Genomic DNA, 10,714 nt, shown 5'->3' with positions numbered 1-10,714 from the left:
AAAGGAGGAGGATGGAACGCCATCAACTCGACTGACTGGTTCATGTGGAACGGGGATATAACCTTTGGTAAAAAGGCCGGATTAGGGCGCATGGAGACCTTAGAACCGTCTCCTGCAAAACGAGTACAAGAAGGATGCACTGAAAGTGCATGTAACTCGCTCACGCGTTTTGCTGATACCACAGCCAGCAAAAATGCAGTCTTAATAGATATGAGCTTCATATCCACGCTGTGGAGAGGCTCAAATGGTGCCTTGGTAAGGGCTTCTAGCACCACATCAAGGCTCCAAGACGGTAAACTGGTCGTTTTTGGAGGCCGCAAGCGTCTTGCGCCTTTCAGAAACTGAGATGCCAAAAAATGGCAACCAGGTGATAAACCGTCAATGCGTACATGACAAGCCGAAATGGCGGCTAAATACACTTTAAGTGTAGAAGGAGATTTCCCTTCATCCAGCAGTTTCTGCAGAAACTGCAATATTACTGCCATAGGACAGGAGACTGGGTCGTGGCTCTCAGCCAGACACCAACTCTGAAACAACTGCCACTTATACGCATACTGCGACCTAGTAGAGGGCGCTCTCGCACTCTGGATGGTCGATATAACTGCAGTCGAAAGCCCTAAGGCTGACAGGCGCTCCCGCTCAGGGGCCAAGCCCATAACTGCATGAGTTTGGGGTTCGGATGCCAAAGCTCTCCTTGAGCTTGGGACAACAGGTCCGCTCGCAGAGGGAGCTCCCTCGGGCGGCCGTGCAGTAATTGCACTAGACTCGGGAACCATATTCTCCGAGGCCACCGAGGAGCGATCAGAATCACTGTCGCTCGCTCTACCCTGACCTTCTCCAAGAAGGCGGGGAGCATCGGAATCGGTGGAAAGGCATACAGGAGCCCTGGCGGCCATTCGTGAGCCAGTGCATCCACCCCCAGGGGGCTGTCGAGGTCCTTCACCGAGAACCATAGAGGACAGTGCGTGGTCTCTCGCGAAGCGAAGAGATCGACTTGCGCTGTGCCGAACCATTCCCAGATGCGCTCTACCACCCGAGGGTGAAGACGCCATTCGCCCGCAAGAGGACCTCCTCTGGACAGGAGATCCGCTGCGTAATTGACTCTGCCCGGCAGATGAACTGCACGCAGAGAGGCTAAACGCGGTTGAGCCCAGAGCAACAGCCGCGTTACCATCCGGTGAAGACCGGGGGACCGCAATCCGCCCTGGCGATTGATATACGCCACTACTGTGGTGTTGTCTGACCGCACTAACACGTGCTTGTCTAGAAGCACTGGCAAGAAGTGCCGAAGGGCGAGGTCCACTGCTCTGAGTTCCAGAGCGTTGATGTGGGCTGACCTCCAGGGTCCTGACCACACTCCACGGGTCCCTGTCCCGTTCCAGACTGCTCCCCAACCTTGGTTGGAAGCGTCGGTTGTGATAACTTCCCTTCGGAAGATGGGACCCAAGCGCACGCCCTGGCGGATGTTCGACTGAACTTTCCACCAGCGTAATGCCTCCCAGCAGGTTCAGGATACCCTCAACCTGCGGTGCTTGTCTCTCCGCGGGTGCAACGCGAAGGCATTGAACCAGGCCTGCAGAGGTCTCTGGTGTAGTAAGCCCAAAGGAAGGGCTTGCGAGGCGGCAGCCATCAACCCCAGCATGCGCTGACAGAGCTCCATGCTGACTGTTTCTCTCAACCTGAATAGGGAGAGACACCGCTCTAATGAGGCAACTCTTTGTGTCGATAGGGTCGCTTCCATGGACACTGAGTCCAGATGCAGACCCAAAAACTCGGTCTGTTGGCTGGGCACGAGGCGGCTCTTGTCTGGATTGACCTTCAGACCTAGCCGCTGGAGATGGTCTGTAACCATCACTGTGTGCTGTGCCAGCTGCTCCTTTGACTGCGCGCAGACGAGCCAGTCGTCCAGATAGTTCAGCAGTCGGACGCCTTGAGCCCGCAAAGGAGCTAAAATGGCGTCCATACACTTCGAAAAGGTTCGAGGAGCTAGAGACAGGCCGAATGGCAGGACGCAAAACTCGTAGACCCTGCTCTGGAATGCGAATCGTAGATACTTCCTGTGACCCGGACAGATGGGAACGTGAAAGTACGCATCTGTCAGATCTATGGTGGTAAACCAGTCGCCCTGCCGGACAGACTGGACAATGTGCCTGTGCGTGAGCATCTTGAACGACAACACCCGTAGGTATTTGTTCAGTACACGCAGGTCTAGAATAGGGCGGAGCCCGCCGTCCTTCTTTGGCACAAGGAAGTATTTGGAGTAGAACCCCTGGTCGGTCAGAGCAGGGTCTACTAGTTGAATGGCACGCTTCCTGAGCAATGCCTGTATTTCCACATTCAGAGCTGAGGACTGAACCACGTCCTTCACCACAGTTACCACCACCCCCCTGAAGGGGGGGGGTTTTAACCGGAACTGAAGGGTGTACCCGGTGAGTATAGTTTTGCGCACCCAGATATCGCTGGTGCATTGTTGCCAAAACAGAAGCTGTGGAACAGTATAGGGTTGGGTTAATGGCTGCCTGGTTTTCTCAGGGCTGCTTAGGCTTCGCTCGCTCACGAGGGGCCTGGCCAGCGCCACGAGGGCGTGGTCTGCCGCCTCCTCTAGGTCGCCACCCTGTGCGCTGCGGTCGTCCCCTTGGGATTTGGCCACGCGCTGCTGTATCCGCCGGGGAGGTCTTAGTACCCCCTGGACGCGGCTGGTGTTGCGGTGGTGCTCTACGCCACTGATGTTCTTGTGGGCGTTTGACCTGGAAAGGCCTACGCGGCCATATCGTAGCCAACTGCTGTGATGCCTCTCTAGCCTTAGCTGAGCTTTGCAACATCTCTTCCACCGCTGGGCCAAATGTGTGCCCCGGTGTAATTGGGGCATCCAACAAGGGAGCTTTGTCATGCTCCTGGACTCTCGCCTGCGAGAGCCAGAGCTGTCGTCTGGCCACCACCAGAGACGCGATGCTCCTGCCCTGGGCCCGCGCGTTAAGCTGGGCTAGCTTGACCAGCAGCTGGGCAACTAGCCCCAACTCTGCTCTCAGAGACACCGAAGGGTAGTCTGGGAGATCCTTTATTAGCGCAGCCTGATAAACTGAGAGGAGGCTGGCCAGATTGGACAGCCTAACTGCCTCTGTAGCCGCCGAATAGCCCTTCTTGAGGTGCACCTCGGTGATCCTGCACTGCTTGTTAGGACAGGTGGGGTCTTTCACCAACCCAGAGAGTGTTGGTGACTTCACCAACGCTGCGAACGCAGCGCCAACTGGCGGAAATGACGCCAGACCCGCTTCACTCGCACCTTGCATGGTAAAGGCAGCCGCCTTACGCGAGGTTGCCGGGGCGGAGGCTGGAGTCCCCCAAGTGGACTGCACCTCCTTAACAAAGTCTGGGAAGGCCGGAAGCGTCCTAGACTGCTGGCCCTGTGCCAAAGGCGACTCAAAAAGAGAGCGCCTAGGCTCTTCAGTGGCAGGCCATTCTAAGCCCAGGTGGCGAGTCGCCCGCTCTACTAGGGACCATAAAGAGTCATCCACGCCTACCTCCATCTCAGACTCTGAGTGGTGGGACGTGAGCTCTGCCTCCACACTATCCTCTCCGTGGAGAGGCTCACCCTCTGATGCATCTCGAGAGATAGCATCCACGTCCCATGCGTCCTGTTGCGCAACTGGAACGGACAGGGGTTGTGGTAGGATGATCGGCTGGTTGACAGCCGGTCTGACTGGCTCCTCTGCGGCCCGAGCTGTGGCCAGGGACATGAGCAACGATTGCTGCCCCATCATAAGGTCCATAAACTGAGACATCTTACTAGTAAGCTCAGTTACACCACCTCGCCTGTCGCGACGAGGAGAACGGGAACGTCCTCTCCTTCGGGGCGATCTAGAGCGGGATCTCGAGATCTGACGGGGGCGTTCGTCGTGAGGAGAAGGGCCTCGCCTTACAGAAAGGCTGTGGGAGCGGTCTCTCTTACGCCTAACGTCAGGAGATCGTTGACCAGGGGTAACCTGGGAAGGCGAACTCCTGGAAAAAGGCAGCTTCGCTGGCGGGGAAGCCAAAGAAGGCTGCGGGGCGGAAAGGGTGTGTGACGACCCAGATGAAGGGGAGCGATCCCCGACTGCTCTCCTCGCCCTACGACGCAGAGTGCGCGTCTGAAAACTTGCACATAACGTGCAAAAGGCTTTGTCTGCCAAAGCAGATGCCGCATGCTCCGGCCCCAGACAGGACACGCAGTCCTCATGCGGGTCATTAGCCGGTAACTTCGTCCCACAGGTGACACAGCGGTGAAATGACATGGTGCAGCACGTTGTATGCCCAAGCGTACCGTGCCAGTAATAGGAGCGCCGAGCGTTAAGCACTGAGCACCAAGCGAACAGCTTTAAGGTGCGTTGAGGCGCGTGCACCAAGCACTGAAGACAAACGTCGAGTGCGTGCACTAAGGCACTGAGCGTCGAGGTGCGTGCACCAAAGGTGCGTGCACCGAGCACCGAGCGTCGAGGTGCGTGCACCGAGGCACCGAGCACCGAGCGTCGAGGTACGTGCACCAAGGCACCGAGCGTCGAGGTGCGTGCACCAAGGCACCGAGCACCGAGCGTCGAGGTGCGTACACCGAGGCACCGAGCACCGAGCGTCGAGGTGCGTGCACCGAGCACCGAGCGTCGAGGTGCGTGCACCGAGGCACCGAGCACCGAGCGTCGAGGTGCGTGCACCGAGGCACCGAGCACCGAGCGTCGAGGTGCGTGCACCGAGCACCGAGGTGCGTGCACCGAGCACCGAGCGTCGAGGTGCGTGCACCGAGCACCGAGCGTCGAGGTGCGTGCACCGAGGCACCGAGCACCGAGCGTCGAGGTGCGTGCACCGAGGCACCGAGCACCGAGCGTCGAGGTGCGTGCACCGAGGCACCGAGCACCGAGCGTCGAGGTGCGTGCACCGAGCACCGAGCGTCGAGGTGCGTGCACCGAGGCACCGAGCACCGAGCGTCGAGGTGCGTGCACCGAGGCACCGAGCACCGAGCGTCGAGGTGCGTGCACCGAGCACCGAGCGTCGAGGTGCGTGCACCGAGGCACCGAGCACCGAGCGTCGAGGTGCGTGCACAGGTGCGTTGCGTGCACTGAGCCCAAGCACTACGCGCCGAAGCGCTACACCAGGCGCCTAAGCGCTGACACCGAAAGCGCCGGAGCGCGTGTACTGCACCAGACGATCCACGTCAGCTGACCCGCAAAGCGGAGACGCTATGTGCTCTAGTACTGTGTCTGAGTCTCGAAAGACAAGGTGTTGTGCTGCTTATAAGGGCAACAGTTAATGCACTTGGTGGTCGTCTTCCTTAGTACTGTATGGGAAAAAAACTTTTTTTTTTTTTTTTTGTTTGGTTTTGTTTGGACGCTGCAGCAGACACTACTTATAGTGTAGAACAGTGGGGCTATACTCAATAGCAGCCACGTGGCGGTAGAACGCGCCGCGGTGGGGGGGGAGACTGCAATGCAGGTCTGCACGCACACACACACACACACACACGCGGTCTAGCCTAAGCAAGACCGAGGCTGCAAAAATGCGCGTGGCCTAAGGCCAACGCAACACGCGTCCCCAAACAATATACAAAAAAGAATATATATAACAATATATATACACACAAAAAACCCAAATAATAAATATAATATAATTATATATTATAATAATAACAAAGAAAAGGAAGACGGGAGACCACGAAGACGCGATGCCGAAGCAAAGCGAAAGGAAAAATATATATATATTAACAAGAATATATAAATCCTAAAACACAGTAACTGAAATAAACTCAGAGAAGGGGTAATTAACCAGCTTCTCAAGCGTAAAGCTTATCGAGTACAATCAGTTAACAAGCTCGCTCTGTTATCCATTACCTACCGTACCAAGGCTGAAGACAAAAGAGGAAGTGCATCCCCACGCGCGCAGTTAAGTAAGCTCCCAGGGGGGCGGGCTTACACTGCAGCTGGTGTGGGGGCCTATCGGCAGCTTTGCTATAAAAGCTCAGCCTACCGGTGCTGCCTGACGGCAATATCTCATGTTGATGGTTATTTTCGACTTGAAAGGGAACCTTTTCTGCATCAGGGTTAATGGTTATTGTAATTAAAACTACGTGTACTGATCCCAACTACCAAAACTCTCTTTAAGATTATATTTTAATTATTGCTCCTAAAAATGTCAAATGCAGATATAGAGAGTATTTACTTGAATTAGACAGGTGCATGTGTGATGCGGCACAGGCTCACTTCGTTTTGAACTTTTTAGAACGCACATCCAGACGTCTTGAAGATCATCTTCATATTATTGTGCGTTTCTTATTGCTCTTCATGCACTACCCATACCAAATGTGTATTTTACCGATACCTTAAATCGGAACTTACTGCGCAAATAAACAATATAATAATTCTAATATAAGGTCAAATCAATATAATGCAAGTGCTCATTTTTGTTCTTCATTTGCCTTGGTGTTTCCGCGATTTCTCGTGCTATTATTATTATTATTATTATTATTATTATTATTATGTATTTATTTTTTGCAGCCACTTAGACACTATTTATTTTCTGTTCGTCGATATTCAATCGCAATAGTAAATACGCTCCATCTGAAGCCAGGTGTGCTTCAGCACGAAAAAACGCGGAAACATCAAAAGACAAATGAAGCACAAAATGAGCTTATATTCGAAATACTATATATATATATATATATATATATATATATATATATATATATATATATATATATATATATATATATATATATATATAACGCTTTGGTTAAATGAATGTTGGGCTACATGTATATTACAAAAGTAAGTCTCAGGACCCCGCTGAGCTTACTAACAATGTGCCTGCTCCAAGTCAATACATATATATCAAACATTGAGATATATATATATATATATATATATATATATATATATATATATATATATATATATATCATCAATCATCATCAATCCATATATATATATCAAACATTGATGTATGTATATATATATATATATATATATATATATATATATATATATATATATATATATCAATCCATATATCAAATATCAATCCATATATATCAAACATTGATGTATATATATCTCAAAGTTGATATATTGCCCGTTTGGCACCCCATAGACACACACACTTCATGTCAAAATATTTGTATTTAAAAGACACAACACACGCTTGTCATTGTCAACCTGATGCTTGAGAAAGCAGGAAGGAGCAGTGAAGCAATGCTTTGTTTGTAGCTTGTGTCATGTTGTTTGATTGCTCTCTGATGGGTCTTGTGTGGTTCTGTCGGAACAGGGTCCAGTGTGCTTGTTTTGATTGTTGGTTAAACAGCAGTAAAAACATTTCTCTATTCCGTGACATATCAGAGATCAGAGGTCAGTTCGTTGCTGTGCGGAATGCTGTTTAACTTGCTGCAGATCAGAAGTGATCAGTCAGTAGAAAACAACGTGCTGCATCCACTGTTCATATGTAAAAATGTCAGTTTGATAAAACAAGAGACAGTCACATCCCTCCATTTACATTCTGATTCGGATGTTCTCAATAACTAGTGTGCCAAATGTACTAAGTGTGACAGCCTAACAGACAGCTGGCCAGGCATAAACCCCCAGATTAAACATGCAGAAGACAGTCGGCTATCCTGCAGGAATAGGGTGAGAACGACTGGCACTGAGAGACAGTGGTGGCGGTCAGGTCTAGAGATTATCCACCCACACATAGGTTATTTGATATAAAGTGACTCTATACACTGTCCCATTACAGTGTGTTTGGGTCAGGTTATATATTATTATTCTTATTATTATTTATTTCTTAGCAGACGCCCTTATCCAGGGCGACTTACAATTGTTACAAGATATCACATTATTTTTACATAAAATTACCCATTTATACAGTTGGGTTTTTACTGGAGCAATCTAGGTAAAGTACCTTTCTCAAGGGTACAGCAGCATTGTCCCCCACCTGGGATTGGATCCACGACCCTCCGGTCAAGAGTCCAGAGCCCTAACCACTACTCCACAATGCTGCCCCTAACATTACAGTGTGTTTGGGTCAGGTTATATACACTGTCCCATTTATCTATATACTAAAGAGATTAACCTCTTGATATGTGTAACCCCATATGGTATAATTAAACTGCTTTTATATTTGTACAGATAGTATTGCATAAGAGTACATTGAACACAAAAATAAAAAATCTTAAATATTACTTGTATTTAAAGACATTTTACTTCCTTGTTAAAAAAACAAAAGGAAATATGGACATTCCTCTGCTCTAACTTACCAGAAATGTTTACAGTCTGTTGACACGAAACCTTAGAGATTCCCACCCCTATATTGAAAGGCAGGAGGTAACACTGAGGTCTAAATTAAGAAGCTCTGTAACCTTGCACGGGTATGTTGTTCTGTGAAGCACAGATGCACCTACCATTTCAAAAAATGAAAATGATTGATTTGATTTTGTTTTTAATGATATTTTCTGCTGAGCAGACACCAGGTAAGATCCTTTTTTTTTCTCTGTGGAATGAAAGACATTTCAAATGCAGGTGTAACGTTATACCAGTGCTGACAAGCTCAGTTACACAGGGTACCTGCAGACAGTCCTGCAGTCATGAACAGTGTAGTGTTGGTGCCTGAATATGTGTGTTTTCTGCTATTTAGGAGGTTTATTCTGTAAAGTGAAGATGTTCAAGCTAACAGTTAATGGCAGTGATTAGTTTGGTGTCAGAGTAGTCGAATGTTGCAGTGTAACCCTACAGTGCAGTACATGGTAAAACAAATACAAAGAAATATCATATATTCCTAGGTGTCAAATCTGTTTGGCCAGAATTAGAAATTGACACTAGACTTGTTCCCCATTGTTTAATATTTTTAAATTTGACCCATGGGATTATCCATACCTTTCATATCTGTAATGGCTGTTTATCATAAAAAGGAAGGTCAATTGACTATAGATTTTGCCCCCCAAATATGTCAGTTTCTAATGCAGTTGCATTTTAAAAACTACTAATAGGAGGTATATAAATAGATTTAAGCATTGGTTTAAGTCTTTAAGCACAGTCACAGAAACAATATATATTTTGCATTCAGCTCCTTTATTATAAGTAAGGATGCGATTTCGTCACAGTGATTTTTAGTACATTTTAGGCCACCAAATAATGTAGGTTTAGCTACATCAACATACACAAGCGCGTTTAAATAGTACACAAAAACAGTAATATAAAGGCTTTTGACTGCTGACAAGTTTAAATGTTACTTTAGAGTACAAAACTTAGTTAAAGGTCCTTTCACACCAATGTAACATTTTTTTTAATTTTTTTTTAGAATTATTTTACCGGCTTTCACACCACGTACCGAAACAGACGGGGTCTGAAATAAATTGTGTTCCTATTTCTCTGTGCGCGTTCGGCGTAAATGTACATTCTATATATACGAGGTAGCATTTGGTGAAATACTTTTTGAGATACAGAGTAGCGATAAAAACAGCTGTATTTAAAAAAAAAAAAAAAAGATAAATGAAGACTCTTTTGTATACACCAGTATCTCACAAAGTACTGCCAATTAAGGAACCACACTTGGCATACACATAGTCCCGGTAGCGTAGATGTGCAACGGGGTATTCATATTTTCGTTGCTTTCGACCGTTCCATTTCACTGAATAGGGAGACATTGAATAGCCTATAGTTCAGCGCACACGGGTCAGATCTGTGTTTCTGTCCGTATAAAACTGGTAATCAGTGATAATAATTAGTGTTTGTGCCTTCAGTACTGGGGAAACTAATAATAATTTAGGAAATACGTTTTTCTCCCCAGTGTTTAGTGTTTAGGGCTCTGGACTCTTGACTGGAGGGTTGAGGGTTCAAACCCAGGTGGGGCACTGCTGCTGTACCCTTGAGCAAGCAGGTACTTCACAGATTGCTCCAGTAAAATACCCAACTCTATAAATGGGCACAAATGCCAGTCACTTTGAATAAAAGTATCAGCTAAAAAATGATCTATAGCAATTTAAGTCCATATGTGAAACACACACACACACAATACATCAATTTATCATGTAGTCACATAGAGGTGGTGATTAAATGGGTCTCTTTTAGCAAGGTGCAGTTGTATTGAAGTGAAAGTGGTTGCCTATAGGTACAGTTGGTGGCTAAAAGTGGAATTGAAGACAATTGCACCGTATCTGCCGGGTTAAGCTCCAGCTCACCGTGACCCTGTATTGGATGAAGTGGTTATTAATGATGGATGGATGGTTAATATTTGTAATAACGCATTTATTGACATCCACATGTTCTCCGATTAATAAACATTTGGACTGAACGTGTTTAATTTTCCCCACACATAAACTGTCAAAATCCCACATCAAATATAATATATACATTTTAGTGGTGCACAATTCTGCTCCTCTAGAGTCGCAGTCAGTCCAGCAGGTTTTTGTAGCTGTCTGTAAATCTCCAACTGCTTAAGAGCAAATAAAAGGGTAAACTTGTCCAATTAAGCAAATTAATTCAAATCAGGTAATGAAGGCCTCAGGGGGATCAAAAAATGAAAACCTTCTTGCCCCAGAGTTCTGCACCCCTGACAAAGTAGATGTAACACAGTCATTCATTCACAAAGTAGATGTAACACAGTCATTCATTCACAAAGTAAAATGTAAGTTTTAAGTTTTGTTTTCTGGGGACACAAGCCTGGTGTAACCTGAGCTGTTGCAGTCAGATCAAGGCAGTACAAA

This window comes from Acipenser ruthenus, chromosome 12 (assembly GCF_902713425.1).
Source record: "Acipenser ruthenus chromosome 12, fAciRut3.2 maternal haplotype, whole genome shotgun sequence".
Lineage (NCBI taxonomy): Eukaryota > Metazoa > Chordata > Actinopteri > Acipenseriformes > Acipenseridae > Acipenser > Acipenser ruthenus.
This window is presented reverse-complemented; position numbering follows the sequence as displayed.